Genomic DNA, 26165 nt, shown 5'->3' on the forward strand with positions numbered 1-26165 from the left:
GCGAAGGGCAAAAACCATTGCATTGTCCTGCTTGTCTGCGCACGTTTGTCAGCCCTGCCTGTTACCAACAACATCTGAAGACGCAAGGTTCACAGCAGAAATGTGCTTGTCAACTCCTGAGATTGTGCCCTACGTGTGGACAAGGCATACGTACCAATAGTACCAAGGCACACGTATGTTCAGGAAAAAAAAAATGTCACATTTGTCATCACATCGTGGACTTGAAACACCAATGCTACGTGCAAAAATACCAACCCCAACCAGAGAAAGAGGATGGTCACAAGAAGAAAAGCAATTTCATCTTTTTCGATTTCGAATGCATGCAAGAGACTGGCATTCACATTCCTAATTTCTGCGTGGCTCATCGAGCGTGCGAGAAGTGCATTCAAGAACCTATCTTCAGTCATTGCCCTCACTGCAGCAAGATTCCTGGAGGACGTGAAAAAATCTTTCGGGGACCGAATACGCTAGCCGATTTCGCTCGATGGGTCTTAGACCCCATCGACAAGACATGGAGCCAAGAGGACATCGAACGTTACGGAGATTGTCATCGTCATGCCACGGTGATGGCTCACAATTTCTCCGGATACGATGGACAGTTTCTTCTCAGATACTATACGGAACATGGCACCGAACGTCCTAAAGTGACTTTGAACGGAGCCAAAATCATTTTCATGCAAGTGGGACAAGTACAGTTTAAAGATTCGATGAGCTATTTGGCCATGCCTTTGAGTCGAATGCCTAAAACGTTTGGAATGACAGAAATGGCTAAAGGGTACTTTCCACACTTTTTCAATACGGAAGCCAATCAACACGCCGTTCTACCCCATTTACCTGAGGCTCACTATTACGACCCCGACAACATGCGTACCGAACAACGAGAAGCTTTCTACGCTTGGTACCAGGCTCACGCCTCGGACCCTTTCGACTTTCAGGAAGAAATGCTAAAGTATTGTCGTTCCGACGTGGACATTTTACGGCGTTGCTGTGGAAAATTTCGAGAACTGTTCATGGAACACGGAGGGGTCGATCCTTTGAAAGAAGCTTGCACCATTGCCAAAGCGTGTTCCTTAGTGTATCGACAACGATTCATGCCTGAAAACACCGTGGCTGTCATCAGCCCTCAAACGACCCACTATGTCAAACGTCAATACTCGGTCAAAGCCCTACGTTGGTTACATTACTTGTGCGACAAGGAAAACAAATGGATTCAGCATGCCCGCAACGGAGGGGGTGAAAAGACCATCGGAACGTATTCGGTAGATGGCTGGGACTTAGAAAACCCCAAGATCGTGTACGAGTTTAACGGCTGCTTATTTCACGGATGTCCCGTCTGTTACCCTGATCGTAGCACTAAAAATCAGTTTTTACAACGAACCATGGAAGACTTGTACCAGGACACTTGTCAGCGGCGCCTAAAGTTGGAACAGGAAGGATACCAAGTGGTGGAAATGTGGGAACACGAGTACGATCACCGTATGAAAACCGATCCCGAGTTTAAACGCCTCGTGGGAAGTTACCAGTTCATAGACCCGCTGAACCCGAGGGATAGTTTGTACGGAGGAAGGACCAATGCCACCTGTTTGCTGTACCAAGCCGACGAAGAGAAAGGAGAAGAAATCAAATACTTGGACGTGTGTTCGCTGTATCCCTACGTGTGCAAATATTGTCGCTTTCCTGTAGGGCACCCGCAATTGTTAACGGAACACATCGACCTGAAAAACATTCGACAATACGAAGGCTTGATCAAGTGTAAAGTTTTGCCTCCCACGAACCTATACCATCCCGTCTTACCTCACCATTGTCAAGGCAAACTGATGTTTCCATTGTGCCGTACTTGTGTCGAAACGTGCAACCAAGACCAACCTTGTCAGCACACCCAGGAAGAACGTGCCTTGACGGGAACCTGGGTCAGCGTAGAATTGTTCAAAGCTCTGGACATGGGATACCAACTGTTAGAAGTGTACGAAATTTGCCACTTTCCCAAGACACAACAATACCACAAGGGTGATCCCAGTCAGAAAGGCATTTTCGCTGACTACGTGGATGCCTTTTTGAAACTGAAACAAGAAGCCAGCGGCTATCCTTCCTGGTGTCACACTCCCGAAGACCAAATACAATTCAAAGAGAAATACTATGAACAAGAAGGCATCTCTTTAGACCACATCGAGAAAAACGAAGGCAGGCGATCGTTTGCCAAAGTGATGTTAAATTGCTTGTGGGGTAAAATGGCACAACGACCGTGTTTACCCAAGACGGAATATTTGACAGAACCTTCCCGCTACTTCCAGATGATTCACGACAAAACCAAATACATGAAACACGTGGACGTCGTTCGAGAGAATTTGATCTTGGTCAATTACGAAGAAGATCTGGACTTTGTACAAGACGACCCTTTTGGAAATGTCATCATTGCGGCTTACGTGACAGCTCATGCTCGCTTAAAATTGTACGAAGCTTTAGAACTGTTAGGGGAACGCGTCCTGTACTTTGACACGGACAGTTGCATCTACATCGATCGACCGGGTCAGCAACACCCTAACATCGAAGAAAACCGTTTAGGAGCCTGGACAGACGAACACCCCGACGACAAGATTCTAAGTTTCGCGAGTGGCGGTCCTAAAAATTACGGCTACCAATACCGGGACAAACAAGGAGAAGTGCACACGGAGTGCAAAGTGAAAGGACTGACTCTGAATTATCGTACCAGTCGAGTGGTCAACTTTGGGGTATTGAAAGAAGCCTTGCAATCGGGAGAGGATGGAAACTTTAAAGTGACCACTCACCAACCGAACAAGATTGTACGTTTACCCACTCACCACATCGTCAGTCGACCCCTGGAAAAAATCTATCAAATCGTGTACCAGAAGCGAGTGAGACTTCCCAATCACTTTACGTTGCCGTACGGTCACATCGATATTGGTCAGCATATAAAAAGGGACAACGTCCAAGACCAATAGTTCATTGTCACTACCAAGACCAATCGACAAAATTGAATCCTTTCAAACAGCAAGTATAGAGCGTAAGACTCAAGTCCAACGAGAAACTCGAGTGTGATTCTATGCCTCACGATCACATCACCAATGCAATACCACATCTTAGTTGTTATGTACTAATGCCATGACAAACTACGTGCAACCAGTGAAACTTCCAGACCACAAAACTTTACCTTATGGACATGCTGATATCACCCAGTATAAAAAGGGACGACTTCCAAGAACAACACTTCATTGCGAGGACAAGCGACGAGAAAGATGAATAACTCTACGCAGAAGAAAAAAGAGAAGGAACAAACATCATTGACCTCTTTCACCACCATACCGTCACAGCAAAGTGCGTTCAAGAAGGGAAAGGATTCAATAGACCTAAAGGAGTATTTTAGCATCCAAATGACCCAGACAGCGACCTCGAGAAAATTTAGAACGACAACTTACACCTACACGGTGAAATTTAAAGACTTCGCGTCTGACGTTCCAGCCGAGGAAGTATCAGGTTTCATTACGGATCTACTTGACTCACTGTTAGAGGAACTCAAATGTCATTGCCAAGTCAAAGATGAAGGTCGTTTGAGCCTATCTATGTATCACGACAGTTTGAACTCGCCTGTATGTCTCGGATTTAGCACACCTGCAGAAATAACTTCTTCCAAACTTTTGAGGGCTATTGAAGACGTGCGGTCGGTGAGAGAAAAATTTGACATCACCGATGGAAAAGTGACTATTCATATGGCATATGTTGTACCTCCATGGGAAGAAGACGATCACTGCTCTTGATCTGCTTACCGATAAGTGTACCTAGCACGATGGACGTAACAGCAGATTTACGTCTGACAGGGAATACGAGATCGGAAACATCTATGCTGGGACACAAGTGGTAGCTGACCAGATTTTAAACAACGTGTGTAACGGATAGAGAGACAAACACGAACTTTCTCTTATTTGATTGTTTGTTACTTGTTTTGTTTTAACTTTTTCTTATAAACGAACATTTAATGTAAATTCGTTGCATATGAAGTGATTTTAGAAAGGAGTGAACGTTAATTTTAAACATTAGTTTACTAGAGTCAATAACTAAACAACTCGTAAATATGTTTCTTTTATGTTCAAATGTTTATGTATTTAATGGATAGTGCTTAGACCAAAGCACAGGCCAGAGAGCCCATGTATATATGTACTTGAATAAATGTTTTGAACCCATACAACAGACTTTTCTTTATCGAGTCTCTATTCTATCTGTGAGTCTTTCTTTAGAATATTTCTGTCCTCTTTTCTGTGTGTTTCAATGTGTATTTGTTTGTTTCTGTATGTCTATGTTTGTCCCTATCAACCCTTTGTCCCTACAAATACATTTCACCCTATAAAAGGTTTTGACCCTATAAACCTATGACGTTACCAATGTTTAATTCCCACTGATCCCCAGGTGACATTCCCATGTTCAATTTCCATGTTCAATTCCCCTTGTTGCTAGAGTGACCCAGGGTTTTTCTCCATGTTAAATTTCCCTTGTCGCTAGAGTGGCCCAAGGGGTTTTGTAATGCTAATTCCCATTGTCGCTAGGGTGGCCCCATATACTACTAACACGCATATATATTTTCTTTTATATCACGAAAAAACCAAAATCTTACTTCTTATCAACATATTTCCTTACTAAAAATTCCATACTAATTGGATACTTGCTAATAGGATTCACAGAATTTCTAAGTTTCCCAGATAGCTCAAAAGTATACAACTACACTTTGTAGACATGATTTTTCATTTCTGATTATGTCTGTTGTTCCTTTGCATCAGTGTTTTGCAAATCTAAAAGCCTCTTCGATGCCTAGACATGTTTTATTGCCTATATATCTAAATATACTAGAAATAAAATAAAACATTCTAAACACAATATACGGATGAAGATCAGGTTAAAAGAAAAAGTTGTCAATTAATAGTCTTTGCTTCACTCTTGTTTTTGAACTGGTTTTGTTTGAGCGAATTTTCTGGACTTTAAATGCAAATTGAAACTGACTGTGCAATTAACCATATACGGAATTATATATCTTGCGATTTGGCTTGGAATGAACAAATACGGGTTTTATTTTAATGTCTAACTGATTTGACTCACTTTGCAGCAGACGATTGCATGAAATAGTACCTGTACCTGTGAACCGGTTTAAGTAGACATTAAAATGATTGTCTCAAATTCTTTGATTGAAGCATGACAGCGTCACATCTAAATGTGTCTACGTTAGTGTGAAAAGACTAAATTTCTTAGTTTCAATTTGAGATTATTATCAGAGAAATAACTTAAACGTGCACATAGTATGAAAAAGGATCACTCAATGAGAGTGCTATCAATGAAATGAGGTGTTAAATGGTGTTAAAAGTTATATTAAATTATCCACGCACTTACCTATATTGACTTCTCACTTAATAAAGACGCGTGTTAATAATTTTGATACATTAGGTTTTGGAAGGTTTAATGCCATGGAAACACGCCCATGCAAATACCAGAGACTGCATGGTGTTGATTGAAACGATAAATGGGGAATTCAGCTAGTTTATTCCCCCTTCTATTTCCCTCTTTGCTACCGACGCTTTTTTAAGGAATAACAGGTGCCTGCAAAGCTCCTCGCGTAATTAATCCCCCTCATTTTCAGTGTTTTTGAGAAGGTACGGGTTATTATGAGAGATAGAGAGAAATTACAACATTTACATATGTTTCTAAATAGGCCGTTCTGTTTCAGCAATTCGCAAATGAGCAATGGCTTTTTAATATTTAAAAAATGATCATTTTTGTATGATTCCTTGGCATTACATTTTTTCTATCAAAAAAATTGAATTCATCTACACTTGATTTGATGTACTTTTAAAGATTCCAGTAATGGTTTACATATTTTGGAACCTTCCAGACCCAGTATCAAGTTAGCGAGATCCACATCTTAAGGTTTTCTATATTTTCCCGAATATATGTTATGAATCACTGAAAACATGCCTCAATAGCAGAGAATCACGTGGTCTACCGTAAACAACTACTGTTTGAAAATAGTCTGAAACTTCCATACCAACAATATTTGTGTACTGACCAATATTGTAGCTTGTATTGCAGCAATGACTATACAGAGGGATGCAACACATGTAGCAATCTAATCACTACGAACATGTATTTTTGTGAAAAATTGGCCATATCAGCTACAGGGCAAAAGTCTAAATTACTTAAATTTCCTTATGTCACCACAGTATAGGAATTTCACACACTCAAGATGTGATTAACGTCAAATTAATATTTTTTCCACATAGGCACGAGACACCAATTAGTACTAACATGCCGGGACAAAAACGTAGTAAGTAAACCATTTACGACTTATGGAATCCTGACTGGTAGATCGTAATATATTGTAGTTGTTTTCAACCAGTCTGAGACACTACATTATTATCCTTGATGGGACGTTGATTATAACTATAAACTATATTTATTTTTAGTCAATGTAATTGGAATACTTTGCAGACAGCAAAGATTTTATATAGAAAAGTAAAAGATTATTAGGACTGTAAAAATATAGACCGTTAGAGTTAAGGAACAGATCAGAACTGTTGTTGTTGTTCTAGGGTTTAACGCCATTTTTCAGCACAAGATAGGCTATACATGGCGGCCAGTATAACTGGTGGAGGAAGAACCCTGGAAAACCCAGGGAAGAACCACCGACCCACGAGAAGCTACTGGCCGGCTTTCCCACGTACCCACGCTGTATTGTCAACTCAGGTCAAGCAATGGATAGATATACTGTAATCGGTACAAATACAAATTGTTAATGGTGCTGGTATAGGTGATAAAAGAAAGGTAGAAAAGAGAACGGTACAAAGGGGTATCGTCTGACCAATAAGCTGGATATTCATGACTAAATAGCATGAAAAACTAATAGACATAATTATTTGAGTTTACATGGGAACATAACGATTTCATTATTGTTTCTTTAAATTTATGTTGTCTTATCAGCATGTGTGCATTAGAAGTTTTCAGATACTGTTTGTTGCTTTGGTATTTCAACATGAAACTGACATAGAAAAGATAGGATGGAAAGGTTAGTTTAATATACCAAACAGATTAGTTTGAGAACTTTTCTTTGTCAATAGGTTTTTCATTGTCTAAATAAGTAATAAAAGCCCGGCGTCACTGAAATAACTTTTTTAGGAAAGTTCACAAAAGACGATGTCTTAGTCACGCCCATAAGTATCTATAATAGGGATGTTCTGACCCATAGTGAAAAACGAACTTTATAAATACTGAATTTATTGTAATTTACCGAACATTTTACTGATCTGAAAAGTAAAGCTCCATGATTCTAATATTATAATAGCATAGACTCTGCATACCTTAGATCTCAGATTATTGCGATTATATGGTTTTAAAATAAGTAATAGAAAAGAGTGAGAAGCAAAAAGCTTTGTAAAATTCCTAGAATACAAAGTGAAAATATAAAGAAAGTAACTTAACTAATGGCGAATTAAATCCCAAATAAGCATAGACAGACACAAGTCCTAATGTTTAAAGTTCTGAATAAACATTAGGACTTGTGTCTATCTAGGATTATTTGCGATTTAATTCGCAATCCAGTAAGTTCCTTTCTTTATATTTCACTTTGTATTGCACTTCTGCTGGTTCCAACGAAGCGCAATTTAAAACTATGCCGAAAGGTCGTTATATTGTTGTCGTTATTGCTATAGAACTATATACCGTGATTACAATTTTATCATATCAATTACATGCATGTATAGAGATTAACTTAGACTCAAACTGAAACATTTCTATTTAAATTTGATGATATATCCTTTAAGCAAAATCTTCCTTCAACAATTGATGCGAGGAAGTCTGCGCAACCAATTGCAACCGACATCCTTAATTTACAAAGTAAAAACTGAAATTTTATTCACACTATTAGTGTAACTATTCTTTTGTTCATTATATATCATAAAAGGTCACTGTGGTTTTATTAAACGCATGCCAATCGGCTAAAATCGGTTTCATTACGTCTAATAATTTAAATATCAGGTTTAATTCCACTAAATTTGTCAAAATCTGGGTGCTTTGTTTGACGCTCAAAATTGTTGTCTTTCCCGATTTAAGATCATGCCACATGTCGTTAATGCATATGTTTAATTGGTGTCTTTACAGAACATACGTTGATGTCTAAAATCAATGTCATATTAAAATTAGAAGCTCTTCCAAAATTTCTTTAAGGAATGGGTCTTATGCTTCAGGTCATGATTCATCGTTGATGGTATTAGCTGCAGTACATTACATCTACGCTTATTACTTCATTGTTGAGAATAGACGGTCATAACAAAGAAAGTTATCCACCGTACATTATTACATCCATGCTAATTGCGTCATCGTTCAGACTGGAAGGCCAGAATAGTGAATGTTATCTACAATACATTCCATCTATGATTATTATCTCATTGTTACCTAATCATTTAGAGTGGACGGCCACAATAATGAATTTTATCTACAGTACGTTATATCTATGCTTATTACCTCCTTGTTATCAAACCATTCAGAGTGGACGGCCACAATAGTGAATTTTATCCACAGTACATTCCATCTATGCTTATTAATTAAATTCCTTTAGGAAACACCGTTGCTCAGTGGTTAGTGTGCTGGATTCACGATCGAAATGGTTCTGATTCGAGCCTATCACCTGTTCGACCCGGATTAGCTACCAAAGAGTGTCTTTGGGTAAGATAATTTGCTCAATTTTCCTGACACTAAGTAACCTACTTGTGTTCCTGAGCCGTAAAGCATCAAACACAAAATCTTTTTTGTGGTTCTTTTCCGTGGCATTGTGTTAAAGATAAAACTACTGAAGCCACAGGCAAGTTGTTTGAACTACAAATTTCATTGTGTAGAGAAACTTAGCATACACCTATATGTATTTTCCATACTTGAACAGACAGTTATTTCTTATCACTATTAGAAAAACCAAGTACTGTCTTAAGCAGACTGCTTGTGAAAACGGATGTTCCTATGTGCTCAGGAAACTTAAATTGAAATAACACAAACTGCAATAGCTTTGTATGTACTTAAAATAAGCAAGTATCAATTGGGTGGGGGAATACAGAGAACAACCTTTCCTTTACATTGTTCAAAGTGCAAAACTCTGTAGTGGAGTCGTAGTTAGAGTGTACGAAACCAATCGTTTGTTTCATTGGTAAATAGTTCTCCATGAATAGCTCAATACGAAACCAATTCTTTGTTTCATTATTAAGTAGTTATCCATGAATAGCTCAATACAGTTCTACAAGCCAATAGTATTTTCATTTAGTAAATTGCTTCATCTATGTTTATGAACGATCCGTTTCAACAATTACATTTCCTATCTTCTATGAATATCTTTAATTAAAGAGTTAGCATCTGTCATTCCCGAGATGGCGGATCATTTAGGCAAAGTGCGGATACAGTGCAGAATAAATACAATATCATTAATGGTGTGATATTAAAAACATAGTATAGGAAGATATAAAGGCACAAAGAAATTAACCATTGATGAGTACTCCATTCTTTTTAATTCTGAGTCTGCTCTTTCTTTCTCTACCTAAATTATTAAATTTTAAAAGTGGCATACAAATGCCAAATATTATTGTTATTTTGTGTAATTGACTAGATCCAATTAAATCAGACCTAATACATGTGCCTTGTTTTCGAATTGTATGCGAACAGTTTCTGACCTAAAAGGGAATTATCTGATTTCTCACTTTCGTAAATATAATACCGTGCGTATACTGAATGAAAATACATGATGAAATATTAAGGTTTCTTTGTCAGTATACTTCTGAATGTACTTCGGAATTTATTCATCACAAAGGCACAATATGAAGCAATTGCTTGCTTACGTTTTTGTTTTACAATGTTTCACACATTTTTCCATAATGCTGCTTATGAAGCTTAGATTAACGACAAGGAATTTATCCAAAATCATTTGTTTGTCTTTGCATAAGGACCACCACATGAAACATCTTTTGAAAAATCTGAAAACAGTTTCGATAAAATAAAAAAAGTTCTGTGGAGTTTTGCACAGTTTGAAATTGCGCCAAATGGAGTTTCTCCAACAGCTGTTTTTATTCTGAGCTTATTCGATTAAATCAACATATGTTTTGTACCATCTTTGATTGTCTTCTATTTTTCTTGACATAGGATCCCACGTCGATCCTTACTATCTACCATAGCTTTCACTGCATTAAGAAAGTTATGCTATGTCGTTCAATTAAGTCCTGAAAGGAAGATTTTTTTCTCCCCACGTTAATGTTGTTGTGAATAATGATTTCCTAACAGATGTTATTCTACTGGTATCTCTTAAATAATGATAATCAACGTACCTGCCTGAACACTTACAGCTGTGTTTATTTCAATACAGATCACAGGAACCTGCGGGATACCTGGGAGAAAGATGATCAGATTTTGAACGTATACTTCCAGTTTACCGTAATTTGAGCAATATCAAAGATTCTACTGTAAACAAGATTCCGAAAAGATAGAATTTGCACAACTCGTTTCCTAAATTTAATTTTGTAATAAACGCCCTTGTTTGATCTCTACACATGCAATTTATGTTTACATCTCAAAGGTATTAAGGCAACGAAAGAAATGCAGAATACCGGCATTTACACATTTATATTTTTTATATTTTCCCTCATTCTCAGTTTATTTTGGATTTTCATCTGTTTCAGATGCAAAACTTTTTCAAGTTTGCTGAAGAAAAAGAAACCCAAATCGAATGAATTGTCCTCTTTGTTAAGTATGTAGTTATGGTCGTATTATTGGACATTCCAGTATTATATTGTACGTGGATATACAACCAATAAAATATGATAATTTATGTCATCATTACAAAGTATGTATTATATTATAACACATTCATGATACATAAATTCAAATATTGAAAATACTCTTAGAAGGAGAATTAGCTGCCACGTTTAACGGTGTGATTTTTACTTTTTCTTCTTTATATAGTCGATCACGTTTGAAGCAGCAAAAATAAAAACGAGGCTAATATACTTTCTAACGCACTTTCGCTTTGTTAAGTAGATCATTGCCTATTTTTTGTGTCCTTCGATCAAAATTGATCTCGTTTTATTTGCACCTCAGGCAAATAAAAGGTTCCTTTTGACACTTTTCCGTTCATGTATACCAACTGGTAAACAGGAGAATCACTACAAACCAATTTTAAAGCTCGTACTAACTCCTAAATCTTTTAGAAGTCAAAGGAACTATCCATGGTGATTTTTAAAACACAACGATGACACAAAACAAATATTTGTAACCACGATTATATGTTGTCAAATGGGAGATCTTAGCTAAATATGCTTGCCATTGATGATCGATGCGATCCACTTTGGTTTGACTTCTGGAGCATTTTTGTCAAACGTGTTTCTGTAACTGGCACGTAAATTGTTCTTGCAACCGTTATCGCACATCTGGTAAAGGTACCTTTTTAGGTTTGGTCTTAGCAGCATGATACAATTTTTGAACTCATCCGTAACTGGCAGCATATGCTAGATGGTGTTAAATGCACCTCAGTAACTCGCTCATTGTCCAATACTACTCTTAGATTCGATTGATATTGGTTTGGACGAGGTGTGACGTGTCCGACGAACAAGAGGAGTAGGAGCTAATAGTGACGTGGCGACCTTTTAATGTCTATTTTACTTTTGTCTACCCGTGTTTCTAAAAGACAATTCTTCTGCTAACGAAGGTATCAGCATCATCTTGACACCAGCTTTCTCTTCCATCATTGTGGCTGCGTCTGTCTTAGTAACTCTGGGTTCGCGTTTCATGATCGTCTTGAAATGTATCATAGTCGGTTTAGCTGTTTTATCTAAAGGTGTTTGGTAAAAGAATTGCAATACGTGGCTGTATAGACAGTTTTTTGTTTCTGACAAAGAGGTTCCATAGATCAACGATTGTAATTCGTATTGTAACTGTGAAATCTTGGTGAAATTAGAATTAGGAGGTGAAAGAGGTATCCGTTGTTTTGGTACCAGCGATTGAGTTCCATCCATCATAGGTACAGCCACTTTTGTCAAGGGTCCTTCTTGTTGAAACAGTATTGTTTTGTTTTCACTAATGGGTATTCTCTTTATCACTATTTGGCAAAGAACGCTTTGACTTATTTTGATCGCTATTTCTTTATCTTGTACAAAGATGCAGTTCCCTTCAAAACTTTGAAACATTCAGACACGGTATATATGATTTCTTTGGGTGAATTGATTTCTTTTCGCTCAGGAGGATTACATTTAGTCAGTACCAATACAATATCCCAATGTTTACCTACACGAAAAGGGGATTACTTTCTATTGCCTTTTTTTAACGATTTTGTATTGCGACGTAGATGATGGTGTGTAATTTGTCTTGATATTTTGTTTCAGGAGCAAAAATACGGATGTGACTGGTATTAAATACTTCATATGTACACTCGATTTCGTCTCCACTGGTTGTCAGCACGTCGTATCAACTTCATTGTCAACAGCATTCGAGGATGATGCGTTTTCAATAGACTAAATTGTGACAGCTCTTGCTTTGATAAATCCAATAAACTTTGTAACATCCCTGCTCTGTGTTGTACTTTTGTCTTGGGTGAAGCCACTTTTACTGCATCAGCAGTTGCTGAAGAAGAAGTCGTCGTCGTCGCAGCCGGAGAATAATTTGTTTTAGAAATGGGTTTCCATTTTTTTATTCAAATGAGGAGACACTGATATTAAATCAGATTTGGCAGTTATCATTGTAAAAGTAAAAATGACAGTAGGAAGCACCATCACAGAGTGGCGTAATTTTTTGGAGTACTCACGAGTTCTAACAGAAGCATATCCTCTTTCTGGCAGGAAATGTTTTGCCTCGTGACTTTTCTTTTTCTTATTTGAACTTGAGCTACACTGCTCTTCTTTTGGGTCTGCGGCGCCTAGGGGGTGCGGGCGGATATGATTATTTTTTCTTTGGTTAATTTTTCTTTGTTTTAGCTTTCGCATTATCATTCTATTTTCAAATGGTACGAATAATGACACCTCCTAAAGAACCACTTCCACCAGGTTTCAAAACGAATTTGTTTTCTTTTTTTTTTCTTGTTTTTCTTTTTTTTTGGAATATCGATTTGATTCTTGTATCAGCCAATTGTAATAATGATACTTTATTTTTTTAAGCGTTTGGTTTGATGGGGTATGTGAATGATCCATTGGAACTGACTTCTAGCATATGTGCATGGAATTGTTTCACGACTGATGCCATGCAAAGTACGAATCAGTTTGGCAGGAGTATGCTACTGAATATTGTTTGACCCACGAAGATGTCAGGGGCTGAGTACATCTGGTCTTGAGAGTTGTCAATTTGGACGATACTACGTTTGTTACTGCAAATATTGTCCAAGATTGTCGAAGAGGAACAACGTGGATCATATGAAGAGTGAGTTTTCCATCAGTCATATTAAACTTGTCGTTGAATTGTTGGGCATGAAGACTTTTGTCAGTGACTTTGGACGTTGCCGATGTACTAAATTTGGACAAGACAAGAGACTTCAAACTATTGTGACGGATGGAGAGTCTCGAACGATCATTCTCTTTAGCTTGGCATTGTTGTTTCAATGTCCCCAACAATTAGTTACATCAATCTGTTATAGAATGTGATACTTTTTCTGGTGGCACTTCAGACTTAAACAAATTCAATTTGCCGTGTAGCTGTAAGCCATAGCTGTAAATTTCTGGAAGTCAGGTTTTTGTGTCCCTCAAATGTATTCATAATTTTCGGGAGCTACTGAACGCCTTTCTTTCTTGGAGGATCTGGATTCTCTTAGTCTTGTACCAAAGGTTCAGGATGTTTATTCAGGCTCACTCATGTTTTGTACTGGCATGTACTACGGCTAATACTTCAGTTAGCATATGAGGTGACACGGAAAGTCATCGTCGTCGCCTCGAGGTTTCTTCTTCTGATTTCTTCTCAAAAAAATTCGATCGTTTTTGCTTTTTTCCAAGCACTGATTTGACTATGTTTTACACACACTAGCTCCCTATATACAGAGAGATCTTCTAACTCTTAGAGTCCATACTTTATTCAGCTTTCAGACTTTGAATACGAATATACGAACGCTAGTGCTCCTACATACTGAATGTGACGTATAGTCTCAGCATTCTTCTGATTGGAAGAGAGACATCACTCAGCTCTGGCTAAAATATGAAACGCTTGTCAACATTAGTGCAACATTTCAGTCCGTTTTGTTCGGGTCTCATGTCATAGTTTTTCACCTATTCTCAAGACATGTCAACACGCATACCACTATTGAATCTTCTAGACTTGTTTCGAACACGCTGTTTAACTCAGACTACCTACCTAGTCTATGTGAAGGCATCATGGGGGCATCCATATAACGAACAGTGTATGTTGTAAGACAGAGGTGTCTGAAGAGACTATTGGCGTATGAACCGCAAGTGCAAAGTTTTAGAAGAAGATCGGTGAATCAGTGTGGGTTGTATGGGGTGGGTGTCTAGATAGTTATCAAACAGATGATGATGGATTGTAAATGGGGGTGTTTAGATAGTAATCAAGAGACCTGGATTCTAGTGGTGCGGGGGAAGATGGGTATATTTTAACAGTACTCGTCCAGTTTAACCCCATTCAAATTTGACCCTATAAACACTTTTGACCCCAACGATCACACCAATGTAAACATATGCACCAATTTAATATTAAAGTAAACCTACGGGCTCATTTTAATTCCTGTATGACCAGCAATATGTAACTACTGTTGCCAGTCGTCTACGATGAATGACTGACATAAAGAGAAAGTGGTGAGTTAAAAAATGAAAAAAATACCGAACCAATGGCGAAAGAATAAATAGATCAAAATCAATTTAATTATCAATCAATTAGCAAATATATTAAATATTCTCTTAATGACAGTACAGAAGGTAAATATATTTCGTTTTACTTTTATTTTTTATGCATTTATTTTTGTATTATTTATAATCGATACACTTAATTACTTAATTTCTTTGTTTTATTTTGGCATGTCATTTATACATTTATTTATTTATGTTTTTATACGATTATTCACCTGTTCCATTTCTCTTTGAAAACAAATACCTTCTTTGTTAAATGCAACTATATTCATTGAATTGATGGAATTTACAATGCAGCACAATATTTACAACATACATTTTGTTGAAAATGAATCGGCATACTCAAGAGGTAAGTAAATAATTCAACCGAACCAATTTGTTTGCTTCAGGTATCTTTTATTCTCCAGAAATAGTTCCACGTAGTTCTAAATATTATGTTAACCCTTCAGTAATTAATTTGTGAAGTCTCTGTTTGCGAAAGATAATTTCGATAACTAAATTTATTGTATTAAAATCAATACCTCTCCAGCAAAAAAGAGAATGTTCCACTTTCAAAGAGCTCACTCCTGTTTGATTAGTATGTTAAAGTACAAGCTGAAGACGATATTCTAAATTCTAATTTCTAAATTGGTAGATACATATAGAAAATGTTCAGAAAACATGAGTTAAAAGGGTATCCAATAACGTGTTCAACTGATGCGTTCTTTTTAATCTTGCTTATTATTTTTATTATTTCGAAGTGAAATTTTGGAATGAATGGAGTATAAACTTCAAAATATGGTCTATTTAATCTAATTTAAGATTGTCTTTTGAGACATGGATTTGCTTGTAATGACTCTTGTCACTTTCTTGCTGAAAAACATGAACTATTTTATTGTGATTACTAACAGATATATTATAAATACCAGCACGTTAAATAATAGACTGTCAAAAAATATGTTTGTTGATGAGGTTGAAAACAGCTGCAATACAGCCTAAGGGTTTCATATTCAATATTTCATTTTGCTCATGGCATGAACTTCTATTTTGGAACCAAATAAATGTCTCCAGAAAATATCGTGACACAAGAATATGGCTTTCTCTGAAAGAAGATAAATATGATGCTTTTAAATGCTCATTAATAATGATAAGAATTAGGTCTGAATTCCACAAGATCACCTTTCGTGCTCTCTTAAATTCCTTATATTGATAACATTAGAATTTAAACGGTTTGAAAATCGGCTTAGACAGCATAGCCAATACAGAAACAGAATGACCGTATTTTTATGCAATCGTATTCAAAGTGTTACGTAAATCTACGTTTAAATGTGACTTAATTTGAATACTTTACTATAGCAACACATACTTTCTTCTACCCATTTTCATTTTACTTCCATAAAATATATATCTTGATAATTTATTTAATTAAGAACAAATACCCTCATCTGGAATAATACGGTGTGGAATAGAATATATAAATTTAGTCCAACAAGGGTGAGATTCGGTTGGTAAAATAGATTTTCTATAAAAATAATTGTGATATTCACCGGAAAATATATATATTTTGGACCGAACTTTGATATACAGAGGGTTATTTTAAACAGTTGCATGGAAAACTCGATGATGCAGATATTTTACATTTTGTTTCTTTATTATTTGAATAACGATCGTTAAATAATGTAAACTGCAGATGGCAACACTGTACCGTATATCTTCGTTATAAGTCGCAAGCAACTGCACAAAAAAACAGATATTTTTTTTAATAAATGATTCGTATCTAATTCATTCATACATTAACTGTTCAAGGCACTTTATCCAAATAATAGAGAAGAACAGTGGCTACAACGGTTACATTTTGAGATTCCGTAGGTTCCATGTCTGAAAGTTCTATGGTACGAAAGAAAGGTTCACTGATTCGAAGGGTCAACAGTCCGAAGGAAGGATTCAATGGCTCAAGTTCAGTGGTCCGAAAGTGCGTTAATCAGATTGCATATTGGTCCGAAAGAAGGGCTCAATGTTCTGACCGCTCAATGGTCCAAAGTTGCTATAGTCCGTACCAAAAATAAAATACTCGAAGTATTGAATGTTCAAACCAATAAACCCATTTTCAAATACCCTGGAACCAAAAGAATCTTCTGACTTGTGAACCCTTTCACAAATATGTCAAGATTAATGACCTTTCGGACAACAGCGACCCTTGTTGTAAAAAACCTTCAGACTAAGAAAACTTCGAAAACGAAAATGTGAACTTTTTAACCTTTTCAGATACGAATCCTATGATCAATGAACCTTCGTAATATTGACCCTTACATTCCTCGAAATTGCGAACCTTTGGAACAATGGAAAAATGATTAGAAAATAAAGATCTTGTACAAAAATGGTTCTGACAAATAAACCTTCTGGACATCATAGAGCAGTCACTGGTTGTTATGCGCAGTGAACATACCTGATTTTTTTCGATAATTAAGAAAAGGTCTACCACACTAGCTCTAAAGCTGACATACAAAGAAATGTTGACTTTAAACTGTCGTCATTTTCACCTACATAATAACAGCATAAAAAATCTTAACTTAGCTAAGTAAAGTTAAAACAAGACAAATATATTGTCCTGTGTAAATGATCAGTTTCTTGGTGTTTGTAGGGTGTAAGGTTTGATTCAAAAACTTCAGTGTGTAAGGCTTGATGCAAAAACTGTAGTATGTAAGGCTTGATTCAAAAACTGTAGTGTGTAAGGCTTGAGTCAAAAACTGTAGTGTGTAAGGCTTGAGTCAAAAACTGCAGTGTGTAAGGCTTGATTCAAAATATGTAGTGTGTAAGGCTTGATGCAAAAACTGTAGTGTGTAAGGCTTGATGCAAAACTTGTAATGTATAAGGCTTGATGCAAAAACTACAGTTGCAACGGTATATAAATACAGACTAAATACTGTTGCAACAGTAAATTAATACCATTGCAACGTCACCGGTGTTTAAAATTTCGTTCACACGGTAAATGTTATATTTTAATGGCAAAAATTACCGTAGCGTCAACAAAATGTAGCGTTCCATCGCAAGCTGGATATTGGTACGAAACGAATATTCGGCCGCTGATAATGCTTTAATTACATTACTCTATATTGTCTGATATGACTCAGGTAAAGATTTGGACAATAAACAAGCATTTCGGGGTGTTAAAGCTGCATGTTCTGATTTCTAATTTCAATAGTTACAGATATCGTGCCTTTAAGAATAAGACTGGATGAAATCAGCTATACAGACATCTATAACTACAACTACAAATATGTTATTTACTTTTTTACTGAATGCCAAAACTGGAAATCGTTACGAGCACGAATAGCGATTTCCAGACGGAATGCCAATACTGAAGATCGTTACTAGCTTCAAGAGTGATTTCTAGACGGTATGCCAATACTGAAGATCGTTACTAGCTTCAAGAGTGATTTCTAGACGGAATGCCAATACTGAAGATCGTTACTAGCTTCAAGAGTGATTTCTAGATGGTATGCCAGTACTGAAGATCGTTACCAGCTTCAAGAGTGATTTCTAGACGGAATGCCAATACTGAAGATCGTTACTAGCTTCAAGCGTGATTTCTAGACGGAATGCCAATACTGAAGATCGTTACTAGCTTCAAGAGTGATTTCTAGACGGTATACCAATACTGAAGATCGTTACTAGCTTCAAGAGTGATTTCTAGACGGTATGCCAATACTGAAGATCGTTACTAACATGAATAGAGATTTTCATACGGAATGCCAATACTGAAGATCGTTACTAGCATGAATAGAGATTTCCGGACGGAATGCCAATACCGAAGATAGTTACGAGCATGAATACAGATTTCCGGATGGAATGCTAATGCTAAAACTCCTTTACAGTATTAACAGAGATTTTCCAGGCGGATTTCCAATACAAAATATCGTTACGAACACAAGCAGAGATTTTCAAGGAGGAATGGCAATGCTAAAGAGTGTTACGAACACGAATAGTGATGCCAATGCTTAAAATAATTAAGAGTATTAATAGAGAATTTCCACGTGGAATGACAATACTTAAGATTGTTACGAGCATGAATAGAGATTTTCAATGCACATGCTAAAAACACACTATCGATTATTCAGCACCCGCTTTCTCAAATGCTCTCCGGCACACACATCAGAATCGAAGTAAAGTATAGTAACCAACATCCAGGTAATCACTCCGTACTATACCAACGTCACGCCGTGTGTACTGACCAATACATTACATTTGCTATCCAACACGATGAGTGTAATGATATATACTCCACATATGCTATCCAAAACGCCGTGCAGTGACCAACACCAAGTCTTCACTATCCGACACCCACATTATGCCATCAAAATGACGTGTTTAGTGACTAATGTCGCACATATGCAGCGTGTACTGCCCAATTCTTCATATACGCAATCCAACATCCCATGTGTAGTGACCAACACCCCAGTCTTCTACTACCCAGCACACAGATTATACTATCAACATGCCGAGTATAGTGATCATTACCTACACATATAATATCCAACATAATGTGTGTAATGACCAATACCCAGTCATATTTTATCCAACACCCCACACTCTACAATCAAGTTGCCACGTGTACTGACCAATACCTTATATGTAATGCCAAGACGCTGTTTATAGTTACCAACACCCAGTCATCCACGTTCCATCACCCGACATTATACTACATACACGCGAGTACTAACCAATAGCAAACATTCATAATCCAACACCCCATGTGTAGTGACCAATAACCAGGTGATCTACTATTAATCACTCACACTATGCCATCAATACGCCATGCGTACTGACTAATTCCCCATATATACCATCAAGCACGTGTGTAATACCAATACACAGTCATTTACTAATTAGCACCCATTTTACGCCATCAACACGCCCCATGTAGTCATCAAGAACACCACATATACTATCTAACATGACGTGCGAAGTGAGCAACACCGGTCATCTAAAATCCAAGACTCCATATTATACGATCAGCATGCTGTGTTTAATGACCAGCTGCCTATTGACTATATGCATATATCTGAGATTTATATATAAAGCAATACCTATACCTCAGATCATCTTGGAGGTGTCAGTAAACTTGCATATGGTACTAATCTTTTAAATAAATAACTTCAATCAAGGGAACCAATTCATCAATGACACTCAAATAGATGTAACCTAAATTTTGCGGAGACTAAAAATAATATGGAAAAATGTTGTTACAAATTGGGCATATACTAAAAGTTGTACTAAAATTCCAAAATACATACGGACTTTAGCAAAGAATGAACAAATTCAGAAAACATTTTAAAATATGGAACTAAAATTAACAGTAAAAAGAATGTTTAAACTAATACAGAATTTACAGAGATTTTAAATTTTCAAAATTTTAAATTGAAAACAGAATATTTTACATCTTGCACAAAGATTTTAATAGTGAAACATTTACATATATGCATTACAAATAAAAAATATCATATCTCAGAAATAAGCGAAGACTGAAAAATAACCGAACAGATTAAAAATTTCAAAATACAACAGGCACTAAACGAGAATGCATTTACAAGGGTATCAACGTTATAGGACCAGACTATTCCTCCGAGAACCTAATATAGTGTCGTTATGTCAGTGATCTAATATATTGTCATTTTGTCAGTACATGTAATTTAATATAACGTCATTGTGTCAGTGATCTAATATAGTGTCATTGTGTCCGTGAACTAATATAGTCTCTTTGTGTCCGTTATCTAATAAAGTATCATTGAATTCGTGAACTGTGTGTGTGTGTGTGTGTGTGTGTGTGTGTGATTTGGATTTTTAACGTAATTTTAACAATTTTTCAGTCATATCGCTACGATGTCTGCAGTGTGGCGGTTTATAGTGATGTCTAGCACTGGGGCATCATGCCGCAGACATGTAGCATGGTGTCCCACCCAGTCACATTATCCTGACACCAGGCCGACCAGTCCTAACACTAACCTCTTAATGCTGAGCGCCAAGCGAGGAAGCTGTTAGTACCATTTTTGTAAGTCTTTGGTATGACTCGGTCGAGGAGCGAACCCACGACCTCCCGCATCCGAGACGGACGCTCTAACCACTAGGCCACCGGAACGGTATATGTCCGTGAACTAATATAATCTCTTTGTGTCCGTGATCTAATATAGTGCCATTGTGTCAGTGATCTAATACAGTGTCATTGTGTCCGTGAACTAATATAGTCTCTTCGTGTCCGTGACCTATATAGTGTCATTGTGTCAATGATCTAATATAGTGTCATTGTGTCCGTGAACTAAAATAGTCTCTCTGTGGCAGTGATCTAGTATAGTGTCATTGTGTCCGTGAACTAATATAGTCTCTTTGTGTCCGTGATCTAATATAGTGTCATTATGTCAGTGATCTAATATAGTCTCGTGTCTGTGATCTAATATAGTGTGATTGTGTCCGTGAAATAATATAGTCTCTTCGTGTCCATGACCTATATAGTGTCATTGTGACAGTGATCTAATATAGTGTCATTGTGTCCGTGAACTAAAATAGTCTCTTTGTGGCAGTGATCTAGTATAGTGTCAATGTGTCCGTGAACTAATATAGTCTCTTTGTGTCCGTGATCTAATATAGTGTCATTGTGTAAGTGACCTAATATAGTGTCATTGTGTCCGTGAACTAATATAGTGCATTTATGTCGGTGATCTAATATATTATCATTGTGTCCGTGAACTAATATAGTGTCATTGTGTCAGTGATCTAATATATTGTCATTGTGTCCGTGAACTAAAATAGTCTCTTTGTGGCAGTGATCTAGTATAGTGTCATTGTGTCCGTGAACTAATATAGTCTCTTTGTGGCAGTGATCTATTATAGTGTCATTTTGTGTCCGTGAACTAATATAGTCTCTTTGTGTCCGTGATCTAATATAGTGTCATTGTGTCAGTGATCTAATATATTGTCATTGTGTCCGTGAACTAATATAGTGTATTTATGTCGGTGATCTAATATATTGTCATTGTGTCCGTGAACTAATATAGCCCCTTTGTGTCCGTGAACTAATATAGTGTCATTGTGTCCGTGATCTAATATAGTGTCATTTTGTGTCACTGAACTAATATAGTGTCATTGTGTCCGTGATCTAATATAGTGTCATTGTGTCAGTGATCTAATATAGTGTCATTGTGTCCGTGAACTAATATAGCCTCTTTGTGTCCGTGAACTAATTTAGTGTCATTGTGTCCGTGATCTAATATAGTGTCATTTTGTGTCACTGAACTAATATAGTGTCATTGTGTCCGTGATCTAATATAGTGTCATTGTGTCAGTGATCTAATATAGTGTCACTGTGTCCGTGAACTAATATAGTCTCTTTGTAACGGTGATCTAATATAGTGTCATTTTGTGTCCGTGAACTAATATAGTGTCATTGTGTCCGTGAACTGATATAGTCTCCTTGTGTCGGTGATCTAATATATTGTCATTGTGTCCGTGAACTAATATAGTCTCTTTGTGTCCGTGATCTAATATAGTGTCATTGTGTCAGTGATCTAATATATTGTCATTGTGTCCGTGAACTAATATAGTGTATTTATGTCGGTGATCTAATATATTGTCATTGTGTCCGTGAACTAATATAGCCCCTTTGTGTCCGTGAACTAATATAGTGTCATTGTGTCCGTGATCTAATATAGTGTCATTTTGTGTCCGTGAACTAATATAGTGTCATTGTGTCAGTGATCTAATATATTGTCATTGTGTCCGTGAACTAATATAGTCTCTTTGTGACGGTGATCTAATATAGTGTCATTTTGTGTCCGTGAACTAATATAGTGTCATTGTGTCCGTGATCTAATATAGTGTCATTTTGTGTCCGTGAACTAATATAGTGTCATTGTGTCAGTGATCTAATATATTGTCATTGTGTCCGTGAACTAATATAGTCTCTTTGTGACGGTGATCTAATATAGTGTCATTTTGTGTCCGTGAACTAATATAGTGTCATTGTATCCGTGAACTAATATAGTCTATTTGTGTCCGTGATGTAATTTAGTGTCATTGTGGTCGTGATCTAATATAGTGTCATTGTGATAGTGATCTAATATAGTGTCACTGTAGCCGTGACGCACACCACTTTTCTTTAATCAAGAAATTAGACAACCTTAATTTTCACAAAACCATCTTTATATTTCATCATCATTTCCAGAATAATCGATGTCAAAACAATCGCTGCGCATTTGAATGAGAGAGCCTACAAGGAAACTCCATCATAGCCAGGGTGCATACATTCTTTTCTACGATCTTACAAGCCATTAGCCCTACTAACATATCTATTTTAATCTAATGACCAATTCATTGTCTAAATCTAATGACAAACGGGCAAAGTTTGTGTAATATCGTATGAAATGGGTGTTGCTATAATTTATATATACCTCAGAGTGTTGGATATTTCATACACACGCCTGGGTGTTTCAAGAAATGATATCGTGTTTTTTTTCTTAATTACCTTTATTTACAAGATTTTCTATTCTCTGATTCCATGTGTGATTATTCTTTTCCTTTCTTGGTTTTAACGACTTATCGTTTATAAATACGAATATGATTGCTTTTTCTCGATGCACACACATTGTTATTGCATTTTAAACACGGCGGAAAGTATGAACTTTGCTTGGTTAATTTAAATTATGTTGATCCATTGCGCTTTCAAGCTAAAATATTGTACAAACACTGAGAAGATACAGCTGCACCATAACATTAGAGGTATGAATGAGTTGTGAGACGGATACCAATATTTCTTGAGAACGAGTAGGAAATAATAAAACAAATTGTTTTGAAAGTCGTTTTGTCAGGAGATGATTATTAATAGGTTTGAATCAGAGTGAGAGAAATTATGATGTCAATTAAACCGAAATCAATACACATTTCATTTCATTCATTGTTCAGATGGATGAGTTTCTTTACAGTAATTGGTTCCAGATGAATCATATTTACCCATAATGACCCAGCCTCCACCGATCCTTAATTATCACGGATAGCATAGCAACAGGTGATCCTTTCAAATGTTTGCCTTTATTGAACAAATTGTCATTCTGCCTCATCAGTAGTGTGTTGACTTAGTGCGCATTACTTTTACAGAGCCTTGGAAAACATCACAGTTGCCTGTGTTGTTGTTTAAAATGGTGATACCAGGATTATTATTATTATTGGTACACTTTTCTAAACAGGCTACGAAGTCAATTTTATATCAATGCATAAAAGAAAAATACATCGTAGATGAGTCAATACTGCGTGGTGTAAAACGCACACATTGATTGTACCCATTGGTTACGTAAACGATTTTGCAAAGCAAAATCTCCTGGCTAACAGTTATGCGATTTTCATTGTCTGTAAATCAAACATCTGCTTTGGGTCACTAACGCCTCAGTTTTGTATCTGTGCACGAGGACATCGATGGCTTACCATTTCCACCAGCCCCAATTCGAACTCAGCCATGCTAACTGTTTTATCCTCAATAGCCATCGAGTAGAGTTTATTAATTGTACTAAGACTAATTTGTGCTTCCGCATTAAGTTCCGAATGAAAAAGTATTCGTGAATGCAGATGTAATTAAATTATTTTACTATCACCGCCAGCCACACCGGTTACTATCGATATAGCCCCGCCTAGTGTACCTATAATTATTGCTGTGGTCACGATTCTGGCAATATTAAAACTAACGGTGGTCGCGGCTTTGATTCCGCAAATATCATCTACCACCAAACATGCGTTTGTATTTCATGAGCTACCCTTGGTGATTTTATCTTACATTCTTGTCCGCTTCTATTATTTTCTCGACGGCAATACTGAGGGTCTATCATAGTTCTTCTATTAATAATGTGATCGCCGAGTAAAATTGCTCGACAGGCTGGCCTTGATCATGTGCAACACGATGGTTTGATGACACCGGTTTTACACAGACACGCATCGACAAGTGAAACAAACTCACTGTCGATAATAGCATCACTGGTCAACCGATCCAGAACTCCATGGGAACAATCCATCACTTATATGTAACGACAAAAAAAAATTAATCTTAAACACAAAAGCCAAAGACGGTTAAGTACCCGTTCAAATAAACATTCTGTTGCAGCTTGAAAACAATACATTGAATGTCCACAGCATATGTTCGCAGTTTTCTAGTCTGATTTTTAAAAATCAAAAGCTCGCCTGGGTCGACGTGACTAACGACCCGACCGGTCAACTCGGTCAAATCTGCTTTGATGGTAAACCTCGTCAGATCCACATGGCGCAGGCGTTCGGTCGCTGAGAGCTCAAGTCCGTAAATATCAGCAGGCATTTTTCATATTATTAAGCTTACTTTCTAAGCAGCAAGGTAAAATTTACAAGCTTTCAAGTTGTGTATGGGTCTGCCACACGGAGACAATTCCAGCTAACCTTCTCGGAGAAAGCCTCAATGTGATCCTGCAATCGTTTCTTATTGCGCTCGTTATTACTGTGCCGGTTAAGCGACTGGGAATTGTTCCAGCGTCTAGAGAATTTGTTCAAAGCCTTTGTTAAGTTCGTCATTGGAGACCATGTGTCTTTGTGGTTTAAAATCAAACGGGCACAGCTGTGAATTCATGGTGTTTAGTACATTCTTGCCTAATAACTTATGATTAAGCGGCATAGTCAAACGTGCACCGAGAACAATGTCTAAATTGCCAGGGCAACTGCCTGTGGTTCATATGCAAGTCCTTATAATTCAAGTATGCTGGATTTTTGCATACCGCTTGGTATTCGTATCCTACGGTCTCGCGCGAGTTTCCCCAGCTGGTTGCCTGTAAGCATATACTCTACTGGCATAAAACTGGGAACTCATTGTCTTATTGTAAATCCCATCAAATATGTTTTCAGTATTTTTCTTTACCAGGCTCAGAAACTGCAATTGCTTCAGTCTTTGCTATTGTTTCTTTGATTTCTGTTATCATTTTAATCGACAGTGTTGGAGCTGCAGGGTGTTTCTACAAGCATAGATTCTATATTTGCTGCGTTGGTAAATCTACGCCGATGTAATGAAGTAAATCGAACCCCATAGAATAGTGACCCTCCGCGGAGAAAGTTTTATGTAGATAAATAACCCACCCACCCCCGTCATAATTCGCGCTATAGAAAATGTTTTCCATAAAAGCCTATAATAGTATGACTCTTCGCAGATAAGAAAAGAATCTCCATAGAATAGTGACCCCCTGATCGAAATTTAATATAGAAAAATGACCCACCCACTCACCGGTCATAATTCCTGCTATAGAAAATTGACTTTTTCATAGAAGAATAAATACT

Source organism: Sinohyriopsis cumingii, chromosome 4 (assembly GCF_028554795.1).
Source record: "Sinohyriopsis cumingii isolate HCF-2022 chromosome 4, ASM2855479v2, whole genome shotgun sequence".
In the NCBI taxonomy this organism is placed as follows: domain Eukaryota; kingdom Metazoa; phylum Mollusca; class Bivalvia; order Unionida; family Unionidae; genus Sinohyriopsis; species Sinohyriopsis cumingii.